The sequence below is a fragment of the Pinus tabuliformis genome, chromosome 5_2 (assembly GCF_031772625.1).
Source record: "Pinus tabuliformis cultivar Carrire ecotype Pingquan chromosome 5_2, CPIR1, whole genome shotgun sequence".
In the NCBI taxonomy this organism is placed as follows: Eukaryota; Viridiplantae; Streptophyta; class Pinopsida; order Pinales; family Pinaceae; genus Pinus; species Pinus tabuliformis.
Window position 1 is genome coordinate 671,870,442 of NC_142306.1, and position 19,597 is coordinate 671,890,038.

Consider the following 19,597-nt stretch of genomic DNA (forward strand, 5'->3'; position numbering starts at 1 on the left):
GTTTGCTTTTAGAAGGATGTCACCGCAGAGCATGTGAACAACATAACAGACTACCAAGCTTGGCATCAGTTCGCCACCATCAATCATTGCGAGGATGTCGAAGAGTTAGTCTTCCCACAACTGTCTAAGTTACTCAAGCCTATTTTTTCTCACATTGATACATGTGAAGATTGTAATGTAAACTTGTTGTAAAAGTGAAAGACCAAGTGTCGATAGTAGAATGTAACAATCATGTAGTAGTTGAAGAGTCATGAGTGTAGGTGAAGAGTCACAAAGGGGAATGTCAAGGGTCACCCCAACCTTTGATATTTATAGAACCTCATAACTCATTGTACATGATTTTGGGAGCCAAGCTTCCTATACGATAACTTAGAGAAAGATTGGATTGTATTATAACGAGCTTTGGCTTCTCCACAATGAAGAGCTAGTACATCTCTTTGGAGGAGCAGGCAAAAGTGACTACAATGTTTCGCTATCGGGGCTAGTGGAAGTCATGGTTGTATGTATGATTGGATCTTTCACTCTTTTAATATAAAAAAGCCAACACGTTTCATAGATATGTTGTTATTGTAGTTCGACTATCCTGGTTACTTTAATGATATATGTAGTTATTATTTACGCATGTATGTATGGAATATTCCATATGTGTTTGTATGAATCTTATCAAAGCGTGTTGTTGATATAATCCATCACTTTGGATCATTGACTATCCTTATTTACATCTCATGATGTCTTTCCCCTCGTGCATTCCCTTTCAAGCTATGTGCTATCATGGTTTCTAAGGGGCACACTCACTCACCCTTATGTGTGTTAGAACCTTTCATGCATCTTCCTTGACTTGCTGCAAGGTCACACCCTTGCTACCAACAAGGAAATCTTACTTACCTCTGTGCACAATCGCAGTCAAGGTGATATCATACTACCCACTGTTGGGACTCCTACTCCAAACGATTTGAGGTCTAGTTGGGACTTCTTACCAGGGAAATCCCCTGACATTTTGGCGAGTCCAACACTGTCAACACAACCTTATGTAAAGGGTTAGTGGTAATAAGATTTTAAATTTTATTTAATAATAATTAAAATACACATGAAATTGAGATTCCAGTATCACCATAAATGAGAATTGTACATGTTACAGTTTAACTAATAAGACTTAGTAAATTACAAAAGAATATAAAAATGTTCAACCTTAAAGTTTCTTCACATATTGGTAACATTCTTCAAACAATACATAATTAGTAGTTATCACTTTGAATGTAAATATAGTAATCATTGATTCAAGACTTATGAACTTAGATGCACGATCCAAGAAAAATAAATATTCATTACTTATGATGCATTGTTAAAGTCGATCTATTTTATTATTGGGTAAAGTGAAACAATACAAAAACAAATTAAACTAAAATATCCATTCCACAAATATGCCAAAAACTAAAACTTAAATTCTATAAAAAATATGTCGAAATATTTGGGAGAATAATTTCAAAAGGAGACTAAAAACATGGTGAATAGAAAAATTGTTCATTGTTATGAAACTTTTGTTTTCCAAATCCTTTCCGTCCTAACTATTTTGAACTGAAAACCTACAAACTTTGTGCATTTTGTGTATCCTTTCGAGCTTGGATGTGTGTATTGCTTCTCCCTTCTGGGTGAGTACATGATATAAACCTAATTGATAGCGATTAACTTTATTTTATAGGTGTAAATTATATATATATATATATATTTTATATTTATATATATATATATATATATATATATATATATATAGTTTGTTTGTTAAGTTATCTATGATCCTCCAAGCTTGACTTATGGCATGAGGAGCCATGAACCAAAGGAATCTAAGTTGTCAAAGTCACCTAGGGATCGCATTCAGCCACGGCCACACCAACCCTTAGCTGACTGAATTTTTTAGCATGTCTCCTACCCCTAGAACAGGGCACAACCAACTCATGTGCACAACCAACCCGCGCGAGGATTGATCCCGGGTTGCCTTGCTAATGAGACCCGTCATCAACTAGTTGTGATAGTGGAACTTAATAATAAAGGTTTTATGTATTAAATGATATTAACCTTAAGATAGTTGTAAATTACAAAATATTATATTAAGAAAAATATTATTCTTCATCTAGTGCTTTAAACAAAGTTTACAATGCTTTAAACCTAACCATAGATATAAATAATATTAAAAAATTGTTATATGTATTAAAATATAATAATTATAGGTATAAATTATAAAATAATATATTAAAATATATATTATTATGTCTGAATAATCCTTTAAACCGAAATTATACCGAACTTCTAGTGTTTTAACCTCAACATAGGTATAAATTATATATTTTAATAAACTTTATATATGTTAAATTAGGTTAACTACAAATTATAAAATATTATATTAAGAATGTGAATTTAAAAATATTATATTTTTATTTTAAAAATTTTGACCAATGTACTACCCTTGAGTGAAAAGTAAACCTTTAATTTACTTTTAGTGTTGAGACTTGGTAAATCTTGGCTAACGGAAAAGCCTAGTCAGAAACTTTAAGGCTTAAAATTTTATTTTAATTTTATTTTAAAAGGTTATGGAATTCTTAGAATTCACAAGATACCCTAAACGAAAATTTTCATTTACCAGACAATTACATCCTCTCCACATAGAGATAAGACATATCAGTGGGAAAAGAAGCCAAGGAAGGCTAGAGGAGAAGTTCGAGTCATCTTCGAGGGAAGGAAAATTGATAGACATTGAACAAAATGTTGTTGAAGGTAAGACAGGACGTGACCACAATGATGTTCTTGAGCTGAACTATGAGCTAGTGGAAAACCTAAGATAGACTTGTGAGTTTGTAAGTTCTTGGTTGGATTAGCTGGTATTGATGCCAAAGGACATACCTAGTTAGGTCATTGTTCATATGTTATTTTGGAAATTGAAAAGTTTTAGGGGGGAGAATTAGACTTGATTGTCAATATCATGGGTTGGGAGGAGTGGTCTATCTCCAAGTGGAATTCCCTAATTGAATAAATTGAAATAGATAAGTTTTTTTATTTTTTATTTCTAGAAGTTACATTGAATATGTAAGTTACATAGGTTTTATGTTAATAAGAATACTCTGAAATAAAAAAGAAGAGAGACTATAATGTGTAAAGATAAATATATGAGGTTCCTACTGACGAATGATGTTAAAATTACAGTAATTTCTGTAGAGTAATAAAGAATATAGAGACCTAAATCTAAGAACTCGAGCATCTGTTTGTGATTGTGGAGGATACATGCAGTTTTCTAAAAGGGTAAATTGTTACAATTTAACGCTTTCTCACATTTTGAACGAGTTATGTACACGGTAAGAATGGTTGGTTCATGTAGAAAATAAAATGGGTTTGAAATACATAACAAGTCATCTCCACATAATAATAAACCTATACACTTATGTTTCGTACCTTTTTCCATGACAGAATGAACAATTGCATAGAGGCCTGATCAACGGAAATATGAGTAGAACCCAATGTTAGAGTGTTAGTATGTTATTTAAATAAGAAAAAAAAAAGGATAAATCAATATAAGTGAGTACGTGTAAAACCATTCCTATCTAAAATAGTTAAAGGTAGCATGTTTTGAGACCCACGTTAGTCTATAAGTATGAGTCGTTTCTAGGTCATAGGTCTAAACTTGCAAACCCGATGGTTTAATAATATGGAAAAAAAACAAATATTAACTGCTTCATGCACCATATTGATAATATAAAAGAACAGTATAAACTATTAATTAATAAAGAAAATTAAAGAGAAAGAATTATATTGGAAACCCTTAGTAATACGGTTGAGCAATTAGATACACAAGAGCTTATAACTTGACCAAAATAAACACCATCAAGTTTATTGATTCTAGTTAACTGAAAAGAAAAAAGGCTTTTAGAATCCTAAGAATCTGTATGGACAATAGTCCTGGGTATTGTATACCATTAACTAGGAAAAACGATACATGAAAGACCTAGTTTGATAAAGGATCATTAACTCCTTATAGACTTTAAAGTTACAATAAAAGAACTCCCTGTAACTGTAAAACATAAATCTTCTTAACGGTATTATATTAGTAAATCTATATATACATTTTAGTCACGGGTCAAAAAAAGGAAACAAACTTCTATTGTTCATTTAGTAGTAAAACGTTCTGTAGAATTAATTCTTGACCAAAAAGATAGGCTTGTTTCACAAAAGAAAGGGAGCATGTTTAAGGAAAACCTGGAAAATTTGAATACAGATCAGCGGCCATAAGAATTTCAATAAAAGGGTAAGAAACACTGAGCTAATGAGATTGTACATTACATAAATACACCAGTCAGAGGAAAACTCAAGCCTCAAGGGAATTAAGTGCTAACAGAAGAATTAACAATGAAACAGTGGAATTACCTTTATCATGAAACCCCTAAATGTTCCACCTTGAAGGGAATAAACCTAACTGTGTTAATTGGAAGGAGCGAGGAATGACTGCAAAAGAAAACCTAAGACCCATTCAGAATATGCATATACTAAAAAGAGAGATTACCTTGAAAGAAAACCCCGACAAATTTAAAGTTGTGAACATGCCTACATGGTACCTGTAATCTGTAAAGATACAAGTCTGGGACAGGGTCCTTATTCCACCTTCGTTCCTAACAGGACTCATGGACGTAGCCACGAAACCCTATCTCCAATTACCTTTTGGTAAGCCAGGAACAATGTTAACCTTGAGCTATAAAACAAAAGAAAATTTATAAAATTATAACAATTCCTATCGCAGCCACAACCCAATACCTTGGTAGCAATCCCTAGAGCTCCAAGTGGAATAAAATGATGATTACAATGTCTAGGGCTCGAACCTTTAGTGACTCATGCTTAAAGAAGCGTAGGAGTTGAGAGTGGCTTGAGGAGGCAGTAGGATTGGGGTGGTTACACTCATAATGGACACAAATCCCTCTGGATTGTCAGATTGAGGAATCGAGAGATCTATGGAGGATATCTTGCCACCTCTTAGCCACAAATATGAGCCACCTGTTCATTAAAAAATATATAACAACGATAAGGGTTTAGAATATGCCCATGTAGGTATTGAAGTGCTATGACTCCATTACCAAATAAGATAGCAAGTTGTGATAGGAACGAGACTAAGGTCTCAAAAATGCATAATGACATGTTAGCAGCACACCTCCACACTTTGTTGAGTGGGACAATATTTACATGAATATCAAGGCATAAGTTCAACCCTCAATTAACAACTAGTAAGCTAATTAATTCATGCCTTCCACATGGTAGAGAAAAGTACCAACAATTAAATATTTTGTCTTTTTGAATGAATATTCAAATAACACAAATGATATAATTTGTTCTTATTGAATTAGAAAAAAAAAATACCTAACTTAGTCATTATAAATAATTAATACAAGTAAATTTCCTTTTATTATCTTTTTAGAGTTGATGGATGTGACAAGTGGTATCAGAGTTGATTTATTCAACATTGTAGCTTATGAGCCTATCTACAACTCAAATAACATATTCTTATCAGAGGAGGAAGAAAATACAATTTCCATAGAACCAAAGAAAAAAGAATTAAAAGAACTTTTTCGTAAGTAATTGGAATAAACTATGTTACACTATTAAATTGTTGTTGAGGTACCCTTACCTACTAATAATGATACGTTGGGTGCTTAGCAGAGTAAACAATTGTTTGAAAGTAATGATGAAGAAATATATGTGTAGACGAGCATAAATGAAATAAGGTAACAATACATTGTTAAAATTTACAAAACATTAAATAAAAATGTTTAAGGAAGAGGGTAGGATGTTGTATCTGAAACCATCTTGAAAATAAAGGATTATATACTTGATGATTGTCTGTTAATAGGTGCGAGCCATTTTGTTAATTTTCATAAAAACATTGAAAAACATATAAGATTGATATTCATGAAAATGTTTTATGTTAAACACCTAGTATAGATTGTCGAGGAAGGAGAGAAATATGACTACAGTGAGATAATTACAATGGCAAATAATTACTTGATTAGTATGTTCTACCTTCTTGCACATATATTGGATGTTGACCAAGAACCATGCTAGAAGAGTGAAAGAAGGAAGTACTTGATGGTAGAAATATATCTTAAAATCTTAATAAAATTGTGATCTTATCTGTATATTGGAAGCAAGCCAAAAATAAAGAATATACACAGAATAAAGTGTATATAGAATGAGGGGAATGAGAAACATATAATACGTAAAGTCATAAAGGAAAGAGCATAAGGTGTATTATTATACCTAAGGAAGTGGTCTGGGCATACTTAATGATGACTTGTCAAATTTAAATGAAGAAAGTATAACACTTGTGATTATAAAATATGCATAAGGGTTATCATGGGAAATTGGTTGGAAGGGTTGGAATCATATTTACCAAATTAAGCATAGGTAAGTGACATGGTAGGAATCAATAATGATAACAATAAAAGATAAAAACCTATATGTTAACAATATAACTAAGATATAAATAAGTTCAATGTAGTGATAACTAGGTGGCATGAGTAAGCTCAAATTTTAAGATTAATAAAAATTGGTAAAGGAAACTAATGAACTTATAAATTGGGGAGTCTCTTCCATACACCTTTAGTTTGGAGGAAATTATTTAAATTAATACCCTTTGGCCAGTGATCTCATCGGGGACCTTTAGAGATCTATGGTGCACATCGCACCTGCGCCATAACTTCTCACCCCATAGAGCTTAAGCCTATACATGACATGGGCACGTGTCTTCTCCTAATAAGTGCAAGATATAAAGTAGTGTTCCTACCCCTTGGGAGCTATAAAACCCAGGGATATATCGACCCTTGGTTAATTTGGAGATCTGAAGAGATTGAAGGCACATGTTTAACCTATACTAGACCTACTTGCTTTAAAATTATAAGAGTTATGGTGTGCAGTGGGATATTATGTCTGTCATATGTTTGAGAAGAAATCCTTTTGATATCTTAGAGTAAAAAAAATCGTAAATATTGATTTTTTGATAATTTAAAATTTAATATGTGCAACGAAAGGAAAGAGAATTTCTCCAAAACAAGTTACACATGAATGAGTGAAGAATTGAGTCACAAAACATGACCCATAAGTCCTCTTTTCTTTAAATAAGCAACACCAAAATAAACGAGCTACAAAAGGGAGTATTATGAAATTGAGGACTATAGTGGAATTGTTAGGTAAATTTTTTGTTTAAGAACCAACAATATGGAGATAAGTTACGAGAAATGATGCAAGAATATTGGCCTCATAAATAATAAGGTAAGAAACATAATTGATACTTTTATGTTGGAAGTAATGTGATAATAGTGTTTGGGTTATTTATTCACAAAAAAAAAATATGGAAGCACATCGGAACAATGTTGCTGGTATCGAGAAAGATAACAATTTTACATCAAAATTCATTGAAATAAAGTAAGTAAGATTAGAGTGAATTTCGAAATTTTTGTGAGTTACAGACTCACAATACTAAATCATAGAATGATTTTATAAGTGGTTTATTTTGACCTCTTCACAATTGGGTAGGTTTTGTATGATAAGAAATAATATGATAAGAGAAATTTCAGTTGAATGAATGGCTGATCTGATACTTGAATATTTGAGATGGGTTGATACAATAAGATAAATAGGAATAAATGCACGCTAAAATTCATGTTGAATTTAGTAGAACTATGTATAGTGAAACCATATGATACAGTTGTAAATTATAATAAGGAAACTCTTAAGAAGATCCTTGTTGAAATGATGATTTTTCTTTAAATCTTTTTGTCAACATCATAAGCTGAAAAGGACAATATAAGAGAATATATATATATATATGTATATATATATATGTGTGTGTGTGTGTGTGTGTGTGTGTGTGTGTGTGTGTCTGTGTGTGTGTGCTAAGTACACACTACAACAAACGTGTATGTAAAATACTTCTAAGAGTTCTTTGTCTTGACATTACTTGAAGAATGGATAGTGGGTATAGGTAGCATGTGATCAGAACTCAACACATAGTCGAGTAAGGTAATGAAAGAAAATGTGGCACATGATTTTATGGAAATTAAAGTTGTCTTAAAGAGAATATTGATAGCATATGGGCACAAGCATTACCTATTCTTGTTGTAAGGTAATGTACTAACATGGAAAATGTAGCGTTCCACTAGATGAGTACCTTAAGAAACTTTAATATGACTTTTATAGACATGAATGAAGTTTCAAAATGAACATATTCTTCCAAAATCACTATTTCAAGATAACCACACTAAAAATATGTAATGAGGTAGCTAACAAGCTGAAAATGGAAGGGGAAAAGAACCTTGTAGTTAATGCACTTAAAAAAAAACATTTAAACCCTAAGACACCTTAATCAATAACTGCAAAATATAGAGGGATGCAACCCCAAGATAATAAATATGAGAATTCATAGGAAGAGTGATTAGAAAAGCATAGTTGTAAGACTTGATGATGTAATTTTCTTTTCATCTCTTTTGAATTTAACCATGCTTGTACTATTCCTAGATGAACCCTTGGATTGTGATAATGTTTTATTTCAATATTGGCTTGCACTTTTGGCCCAATTGGTCTACTAAGAAAAGATTAGAAGAAGAGTAAAATCAAGAAATTGATTGAATTATAAAAGTTTGATCAATATTTTGCATGAAATAGCCAACAAACAATTAGCATTGACATGTTTGGCTTCACTTGAGAAAAGGACCATGATAATAATAATCGTCCTCAAACCTTAGTAATGAGGTATTGTGACATCTTTTATATTATGGAAGTTGTTGTTGTCTAAAGGACATATCGCTAGTGGTGATCCGTCATGGGGAAAGGTAAGGAAATATTCTTAAGAAAGAAGAGAAGGGATAAAGATTAGAAGCTTAAATTCGGGAATAATATAATGAGATAATTCTCTTATTGGGATAAAAGTGTAGCTTATTAAAAATTCCATAGCACCTTATAGGTCCAAAGTATTAAAATGACATGTTTGTGAATGAAGTGAACAAAATTCTTTAGATAGATGTCTAATTTATTTTTCTTAAATTAACATAGAGAGAAAGGGAGAAATCATATGATTGCTCATGTTAACAAAGTTGTGTAAATTTTTCATCAACAACCTGTAACATAGGAAGACAAGGACCAAAATTGAAGAAATGTTGCAAAGTGGACACCTGGTTTTTTTCTCGAAGGAAAATAGAAAAGTAGCCTAGGATGGGCATAAGTAAGTTTACTTGGATAAGTAGACAACAATACAATTGCCTTGAACATGGCAAAAAAAACAAAAAGGGTTGTCCTAGACCTCTACTTATATATGAGTAATACGTATGTAACATTTGAAATAAAATTAACAAGCATAATAATGCTACCTAGTATGGCAATACGTTAATTTCAATCTATCATAATAGGCAAAGAAACAACAAATGATTTCTAAAAATATTACTACCATTATATAGATAGTGCAAATAAATTTGGTACTTCCATGATTTGAAACTTACAATGAAACCACATGATGGAGTCCTTGGCAATTGACATAGCCATTGGGTAAGTAAAATGATATATTGTATTGTTGATAAGCTACAATGATGTTTCTAACTCTTACTGAGTGCTGCATGCTAACCCTTATGGAGTTGATATACATGTGATGATCCACGCTACGTATGTAAATAAAAATTGATGGTGTATGTAATAAAGTTTGAAATATCTATATGTGTGTGTGTTTAAATGATGATAGATGGAAACTAATAACAATCGTAATGATTGTGGATGTATGTCAGAAGAGACAAAGTATTACTAGTCGAACCTCTGTGCATTCTCAATCAGAGAGATATTATGCTTTAGTAGCAAACGATCACCCAGATTAAAGAATAGTGGAAACACTTCAGCTTTGGGAGGTTACCCGAGAGGATGAATATTTTATGTGCAAGGCATATTCCAATGTGTTTCTAGTACTAGGAAAAACTGAGGAAAATGTTTTGCTCAAGAGGGGGAAGACGTAATACCCCTTAATGAAAAGTAATTCTTTAATTTAGTTTTACTACACAAAATTGGTAAATCTTGGGCTAAGTGAAAAACCTAGTGGGAAACTTTAATGTTTAAAATTTTATTTTAATTTTATTTTAGAAGGTTATGGAAAGTCTTGGAATTCACGAGAAAAGACCCTAAAGGGAAATATTCATTTACAAGACAATTAGAGGATAGTTAGTTCCTCTCTCCCTAGATATAAGGCATATCCGTGGGAAAAGAAGCTAAGAAAGGCTAGAGGAGAAGCAGGGGGCAGCTTGGAGGGAAGGAAAACTAATAGACCTTAAACACGATTTTGTTGAAGGTAAACAAGGATGCTGCCAAGAGGGTGTTGTTGAGCTAGACATTGAGCCAATGGAAGCCCTGATATAGACTTGTGTAAGTTCTTGGTTGGACTAGATGGTCTTAATGCCAATGATAAAACCTGGTTAGATCATTCATCATCTGTTGCTCTGGAAATTGTAAAGTGCTTATGGGGGAGAATTGGATGTGATTGCTAACCTAATAGGTTGGGAGGAGCATTCTATCTCTCTGTGGAATACCCTAGTTATCTAAACTACAACATATAAGTATCTTTATCTCTTTGTTTTCACAAGTTACATTGAATCTATATATAACATTAGTTATATAGGTTTTATGTTAATAAGAACATTCTGAAATAAAAAAGAAGAGAGACTATAATGTGTAAAGATAAATATATTAGGTTTGTGTTGATTAGTGATGTGGAACAATACTTTATATAGAGTAATAAAAAGTATAGAGAGATGAATTCAAGAACCTAATGAGCACTTGTTTATGACTATATAGGATACAGGTCATTGTTCAAAAAGGTAAACTGTTATAGTTTGACACTTTCTCACATTATGAATGAGTTATGTAAATAGTAAGGAATGGGTTGGTTCTTGTAGAAAAGAAAAAGGGGTTGAAATAAGTAACAAGTCATCTACAAAAAGTAATAAACATATACAATTTTTTTGCCTACCTTCTGCCATGATAGAAGGCGCAATTGGAGGGAGACGCGGTCAAAGGAAATATGAGTAGACCCAAATGTTAGAGTGTTAGTATGTTGTTTAAATAAGAGGAAAAAACTAATAAATTAAGATAGGTGAGTGCCCGTAACCCCATTTCTATCTAAAATAGTTAAAGGGAGCAAGTTTTGAGACCTACGTTAGCTCGTAAGATGAAGATGCTTCCAGGAGCCTATGAAAAATCCTAGGTCTAAACTTTCAAACCTAGTGTTTTAATAATAAGACACCAAAAGAGATATTAATTGCTTCATGTAAAGTATTGATAACATAAAAGAACATTATAAAATGTTAATTAGCAAAGAAAAGGAAAGAGCAAGAGTTAATTTTGAAACCCTTAGTAGTATTATTAAGCAAGAAGATATAGAAGAGTTTACAACTTCACCAATATAAAAATCATCAAGTTTATTGATTAAATTTAATTGAAAATAAAAACGTTTTTTGCCACCCTAGGTAACTGTATGGACAATATTTTTGGGTACTGTATACCCTTAAGAAGAAAATAAGATACAAGAAAGAACCAATTTGATAAAGTATCACTAACTCCTTATAGACTTTAAAGTTGCAAGAAAAGAACTCCCTATAACTAAAAAACATAATTGTTCTTGACGGTATGATAGTAATAACTCTCTACATAGATTTTAGTCACAGGGTCGGAAAAAGGCACCTGTTTTTAACAAAACAAAGTCTCAAAATCCAATTTATCGCACTGGTCTTAAAAACTCAATTATCGTATTTAAGGAAAAAGGTAGGAGCTTGGATTTAGTAGGCAGTCTCGGAAATAATCCTGAATCGGGGGTGAGGACAAGAATTTATTGTTTGGTGCCCGCTGGGGAGGAGCCATCCAAAAGTTTGGAAGTATATTTCTTGTTTGGCTATATAGTTATCTCACCCTCAATTGATTGTTATACACCCTCAGTCCAACTGAAAGTTCAATAAATAACTCTTATGAAGGCAGCTTCAGCAAGTTACTCTTAAGGTAGCTTCATCTAGTCCAACCACTAGAAAGTTAGGAAGGATGGCTAGCCAATCGAAGGCAAGTTGAACCGAGGTTGGGATAGTTACTATTCCCCCGAGCCAAAAGGTAGGTAGGCAGGTTGAAATAAGCAGGAAGGAAGGTTTTAGCTGGGGAACCCAGTAAACGAAATAGTTTTTTAGAAAGAAACATGCATTTTCCAATAGGATTTTAGGGCTATTGGTTATTCCCATCGATTTTATTGAGGATCCCTGCCCTCACTCACCCCTGGATGGCCTAATTATCTTGGGAATTCTAGGTTGATGGAACCCTCGGTTGAAGATGGAGCGGTGGCTATAGTTCCTGATCCTTCCACGGGAATGAAATTTTCTTCTCTAAGATTTCATTGAAGGTAATGGGAGCCCTCAACGACAGGAGTTGTCTACCCAGGGAGATCAAGAAGGGATTTCTAGCCTAGGAAGGGCAGTTGTCCTTCATTCACCCTTCATTGGATTGTGAGCACGGAGATAAGTAGCAATTATAATGGTATGATATAGAGAACTTTAGTCTTATATATTCATTTGGTCTACGAGTACCTCTTATATTCAGTACATCCTTGTTCCTCGTCAATTATGTCACGATTAGTTCCATTTCTACTATATGTTATCACACATTACCAAAAACTTATAAATAAAAAAAGTTTAAACAAAATTTGATTTTTTATTTTCACACAATATTGGTAAGTGAGTGGAATCACATCTATCCTTCATCGGAAATAAATCCATGTTATGTATTGCATGGGAATACTCATGTTGTCACCTAGTAGAATCTAATACTTTGTGCCAAAGGATGTGTCTCTTATATGTTATCATTTTGGCATACTCAGTGCACTTTTGTCCAATTTTGATTTAGCTCAAAGACACAAAGTTGGTCTACATTGTTACAGAGGTCAAGCTCTACGAATTTGCGGTTCTCTTCTCCTGAAAGATTGAATTAGTATGTAGGTTGTAGCTCTTTCAAGATCCCAATGAGAATTCTATAAGACCGCTCATATGCATGAACATGGCCTGCAAATAATGTCGACTTTGTATCTTATGAACCACTACTCAAACATAGTTTAGTTACAAGATAACCTCCAAATTTTCAACAAAGGATACATGATAGCCAATTCATTAAATTGATAGAGGCTACATGATAGCCAATCCATTAAATTGAGGATACAGGATAACCAATCCATTAAATTCAAGTACGAGAGGTAAACCCTAGACTGAGGAGAAATTGCAAAAGATATAGCAAGAGCTAGATCTCTTTTAACAGTGAAGGCTTGAATAGAAAGAGTAAAGTCTTGAACTGAGAAAGATAGCAAGGGTAGGATGAAAAAAAGGGAAAAATATTTAAAACAAAAAATATAGCGGGAATTTCCTCTCAGTAACAAGAAGTTGTGCACATGATGTCGGTTTCGCAATACTAAATCTGGCTAAGTGATTATATATGGATATGGTCAAGGCTGGCTCTCATAGCAACAACTTAACCATTTCAAGGGGCTTGAACTCGATCTAGCGATGGAAACCGTAAGGGATCGAGCCAGACATGGGAGGGGACTTATATTTTTTCTCTCGTGTTTGCGGTGAGGCATTCTTCTCTCATCCTCTGTTAGTAATTCCTTCTTTGCAGTAAGAAATTCTCTGCGGTAAGGATACTTCTCGTTGGTCATGGCGCTAAGAAAGCATGAAAACATATGCAACATGCGACTTTTATTCCAGCTACTCAGACATGAGGTTTTACTACCATGCTACTATCAGAGGACGTTGTTATGGATTTAGCAGCGCTAACAGGTAAGTCGTTCTCTAGGTCATTCTCCAAGTCGCAAAGTTGAAGCAGTAAGCCAACCCATTTCTTCAAGCATCCTATTCATTCATCTCTCAGCTGATGGTGTAAAGAATGTCCTTCCCCTACCGTTCGACTAGCCTGTTTAACTATTCGCCATTGTTATTTCGAATTGAAACGATTTCTCCCCTACTTAAGACAATGAAGGAAGCTAGCCCCATTAAGTTCATCGATGTAAGGTCATTTCATTTCTTTTAGGTCAATACTTGGCTTGTCCTGATTAAACTTTCTAGCTATTTTTAGTTTATATGGGTAATTATTTTGATGGCTTTTTTAGTGGGCATGGTTTGTATGTTGGGTGTGGAGCCTGATTATCTTCTATATTCAAAGGTATCGCCACATAGGACCCCAGTTCGAAATGGGCCGCCCGTAAAATATTCGTTGCGGGGGGGGTCCAGGTGGGGGCGGCTGCGACCTTTGGGAGCCCCCCCCTTGGTGAGGGGGTTTCGGGGGCAGCGCCCCCGAAGCTAAAAATAGCTGTAAAATTGCCTTGTAAAAGTATAGTAATTTCTAGTCAATCTGGGCCGTTCATTAGGCGGATGATCTGACGGTAGAACTTATGTTTAGTTTAGGGTTTTTTGCCCTAGAAGGCAACCCCTCTCTTTGTATGAGGGTATTGTATTTGAGGCTGTGTGATAGATGTGTATTTTGGTGTGCGAGAAACAGAGAGGTGAGACTGTGAGAGAAAACAGAGGATATTACAGCGGATTTGCTGTAGGTTGTGTCTCTTCATTTTGCTGGATAATAGAAAGGAAGGATTGGCTGTTCGGGGTGGACGTAGCCCAAACTGGGTGAACCACGTATATCTGTGTCTCTCTTGTTTTGTGTGTTTTCTGTGTTTATATTTATGCAATATTTTATGTGTTCCATTGCTCCGTAATATATAATTTTCTAACAACTAGTATCAGAGCCGAAGGTCTATTTGGCTGATAAACTCGCAGGAAAGAAGGGTTCCTAGTTCGAGTGGGAGCAATGGCGGAAGATGGTAAGTTTAGGGTTGAGAAATTTAACGGCCAAAACTTCTCGCTGTGGAAGATGCAGATGGAAGATTATCTGTATTAGAAAGATCTATACCTACCATTGGGCGGAAAAACAAAGATGCCGACGGGTATGAAAGACAAAGAATGGAACCTTCTCGATAGAAAGGCACTCGGAACAATACGGTTTTGCCTTCCTGCGTCAGTCGCCTTCAAAATTTCGAAGGAAACCAGGACAGAGGGTTTGATGTAGACGTTGTCGAAACTATATGAAAAACCCTCGGCCTCAAACAAGGTATTTCTTATGAAACAGTTATTTAATATGAATATGTCGGAAGGTGGATCTGTTGCAAACCATTTAAATGATTTTAATACAGTTACAAGTTAGTTAAGTTCTATAGGGGTAAACTTTGATGATGAAGTTAGAGCTCTGTTATTCTTGTGCTCATTACCAGAAAGTTGGAATGGTTTGGTAATGGCCATTAGTAACTTTGTTTCTGGATCTAGTACTTTAAAGTTTGATGATGTTGTCGGTGCTATCCTTAGCGAGGAAATGCGGCGGAAAAGCTCCGGTGAGACATTGGGAAATGCTTTGAGTGCAGAGTCTAGAGGAAGAAAAATGGAAAGAGGAAAGAGCTCAGGATATCACAGTAAATCAAGGAAAGGCAGATCCAAGTCCAGATCGGGGATAGTGTGCTGGAAATGTGGAAAGAAAGGACACCTAAAGAAAGACTGTAGATCTCGGAAGGGAAAAGAAGGAGATGCACAACAAGAAAACAATCATGAAGCAAATGTGACAGGTGAGGTGTTACAAGATGCTTTGATTCTTTCTTTCGAAAATATTACTGATTCCTGGGTGGTAGATTCAGGGGCTTCATTCCATGCCACACCTGATAAGAAATACTTTCATGACTATGTTCAAGGAGATTTTGGACAAGTTCGTCTGGGTGATGATAAACCCTGTAAAATCGTTGGAATGGGTAAGGTTCTTGTAAAACAGCAGAATGGAAACCAATGGCTATTAAAGGAGGTAAGGCATGTTCCAGATCTAAAGAAAAATCTGATTTCAACAGGGTAGTTAGGCGGTGAAGGTTGTGTGACAACTTTCACAGATAAAGCTTGGAAGGTCACCAAAGGAGCCCTGGTAATAGCAAAAGGCAAAAAGGTTGGTACATTGTATTTATGCAATGGTATTTCTAACTCTGTTAATGCTTTAACTTCCAAAGGAGCAGATGCAGCATTATGGCATCATAGGCTCGGACACATGAGTGAAAAGGGGATGAAGATTCTTCACTCAAGGAATTTGTTGCCAGGTTTGAAGAATGTTGATTTGGACTTCTGTGAGAATTGCATTTATGGAAAACAGAAGAGAGTCAGATTTCTCAGAGTTGGGAAAGAAAAGAAGAATGAAAAATTAGAGCTTGTGCATACAGATGTATGGGAACCTGCTCAGGTATCATCTCTCGGTGGCTCTCGTTATTATGTTACTTTTATTGATGATGCAACTAGAAAAACTTGGATTTATTGTATTAAGAATAAATCTGATGTATTTGATACTTTCAAGAAATGGAAAGCTTTGGTTGAGTTGAGACAGGAAAGAAATTGAAGTGTCTTAGATCAGACAATGGAGGTGAATATTGCAGCAAAGAGTTTGATAGGTACTGTTCAGAGCATGGAATTCGCAGAGAGAAGACAGTTCCAAGAACACCACAAGAAAATGGTGTGTCAGAAAGGATGAACAGAACAATCATGGAGCGTGCAAGGTGCATGAGATTGCATGCAGGATTGCCTTTACAGTTTTGGGCAGATGTTTTAGATACTGTTGTTTATCTAATAAACAGAGGGCCTTCAAGTTCCTTGGATGGTGGTGTTCCAGAGGAAGCATGGACAGGTAAAAAGGTAAACTACTCTATTTTAAAGCCTTTTGGTTGTGAGGCCTTTGTCCATATTGATAAAGAAAATAGAACAAAGCTTGAGGCAAAGTCAAAGAAATGTACCTTTATTGGATATGGTGTTAATGATTTTGGTTATCGCTTATATGATTACGAAAATCACAAAATCATTAGGAGCAGAGATGTAATATTCAATGAAAAGGTCTTGTATAAGAATCAGTTGCAGGAAAAGAAACAGGAAAAGGAAAACAAGGAATACGCAGTTCTTGATGAAATCACTGAAAAAGTAAAGGTGCCTGAAAATAATAATAATCAACAACAGCAACCACCACAACAACAACAGGCACCCCAAACACCTGAAAGTGGTGTTAGAAGATCTACCAGGATAAGTAGACCCCCTGAACGATACTCTCCTTCATTATATTATTTATTGTTGACTGATTCCGGTGAACCCGAATGTTATGAAGAAGCAATGCAGGTTGAAAGCAGGAAGAAGTGGGAGGTAGCCATGGAAGAAGAGATGGACTCCTTAATGCATAACCAGACTTGGGATTTAGTCAGGTTGCCTATAGGAAAAACTACATTGAAGAATAAATGGGTTTACAGGCTGAAGGAAGAAGATGGAGGAAAACAGAGGTATAAAGCTAGACTTGTGGTGAAGGGGTTTGCACAGAAGAAAGGTATTGATTTTGATGAAATATTTTCTCCTGTTGTTAAAATGACTTCAATCAGAACTATTTTAAGTCTTGTAGCAGCTGAAGATTTGCATCTTGAGCAGTTAGATGTAAAGACAACCTTTCTCCATGGGGATTTGGAGGAAGAGATATATATGCAGCAGCCACAAGGATATGAGGTGAAAGGGAAGGAGAAACTAGTGTGCAGGTTGAAGAAGAGCTTGTATGGCTTAAAACAGGCTCCAAGGCAGTGGTATCTAAAATTTGACAAGTTTATGTCTGAACAAGGTTATACTAGATGTCACTCTGATCATTGTGTTTATTTGAAAAAGCAAAATGATGGCAGCTATATTATATTGTTATTGTATGTAGATGACATGCTTGTTGTAGGATCTAACATGCAGGAAATAAATGTGCTCAAAAGAAAATTGGCAAATTCATTTGCAATGAAGGATTTGGGAGCTGCAAAACAAATCCTTGGTATGAGAATAACTAGAGACAGGAAAAATCGTAAATTAACATTGTCTCAGAATGAGTACATACAAAAGGTGTTAAAAAGATTTAACATGCACAATGCAAAACCAGTTAGTACACATTTTGCTAGCCATTTCAAACTTAGCAAGGAAATGTGCCCAAAGACCCAAGAAGACATGGATTATATGTCTAAAGTTCCATATGCATCAGCAGTTGGAAGCTTAATGTATGCAATGGTCTGCACAAGGCCTGATATTGCACATGTAGTGGGAGTTGTAAGCAGGGACATGAACAATCCAGGAAAGGAACATTGGATGGCAGTGAAACGGATTTTCAGATATTTGAAAGGTACCACAAATCAAGCATTATGCTTTGGTGGTTCAAACATCTCCCTACAAGGATATGTTGATGCAGATATGGCAGGTGACAGAGATAACAGGAGGAGCACTACAGGATATGTATTTACTGTTGGAGGAACAGCTGTCAGTTGGGTTTCAAAAATCCAAAGTGTTGTTGCACTTTCAACAACAGAAGCAGAGTATGTTGCTGCTACAGAGGCTAGTAAAGAAATGATTTGGTTACAAAGGTTTATGGGTGAATTGGGTAAGGAGCATGATATGGGCACGTTATACAGTGATAGCCAAAGTGCCATTCATCTTGCAAAGAACTCAGCATTTCATTCAAGGACTAAACACATACAGCTCAAGTACCATTTCATACGATCAGTGTTGGAAGATGGAGAGTTGAAGCTGGAAAAGATACACACTAGCCAGAATCCTGCAGATATGCTAACAAAATTTGTAACCAGGGAGAAACTGAGAATATGCTCAGTTTCAGTTGGTCTTCAAGGATGATGATGAAGATGAGAAACAACCAGGTCCAAAGAGGAGTCATTGTCCAGCAAATGGAGCGGCGGTGGAGTTGCTACAATCAGTCTCCAAGTGGGAGATTGTTGGGTGTGGAGCCTGATTATCTTCTATATTCAAAGGTATCGCCACATGGGACCCCAGTTCGAAATGGGGGCGGCAACGCCGCCCGTAAAATATTCGCTACAGGGGGGGTCCAGGTGGGCGCGGCTGCGACCTTTGGGAGCCCCCCCCCCCTAGCGGGGGGGTTTCGGGGGCAGCGCCCCCGAAGCTAAAAATAGCTGTAAAATTGCCTTGTAAAAGTATAGTAATTTCTAGTCAATCTGGGCCGTTCATTAAGCGGATGATCTGATGGTAGAACTTATGTTTAGTTTAGGGTTTTTTGCCCTAGAAGGCAACCCCTCTCTTTGTATGAGGGTATTGTATTTGAGACTGTGTGATAGATGTGTATTTTGGTGTGCGAGAAACAGAGAGGTGAGACTGTGAGAGAAAACAGAGGATATTGCAGCGGATTTGCTGTAGGTTGTGTCTCTTCATTTTGCTGGATAATAGAAAGGAAGGACTGGCTGTTCGGGGTAGATGTAGCCCAAACTGGGTGAACCACGTATATCTGTGTCTCTCTTGTTTTGTGTGTTTTCTGTGTTTATATTTCTGCAATATTTTATGTGTTCCATTGCTCCGTAATATATAATTTTCTAACACTGTATGTTTTCCATAACAAGTGACTGGCTTAATAAAGTAGCTAGCTTAATAACCTAAGAACTTAGAAGGCTACTTGTAAATGAATTTAACAAAGGAAA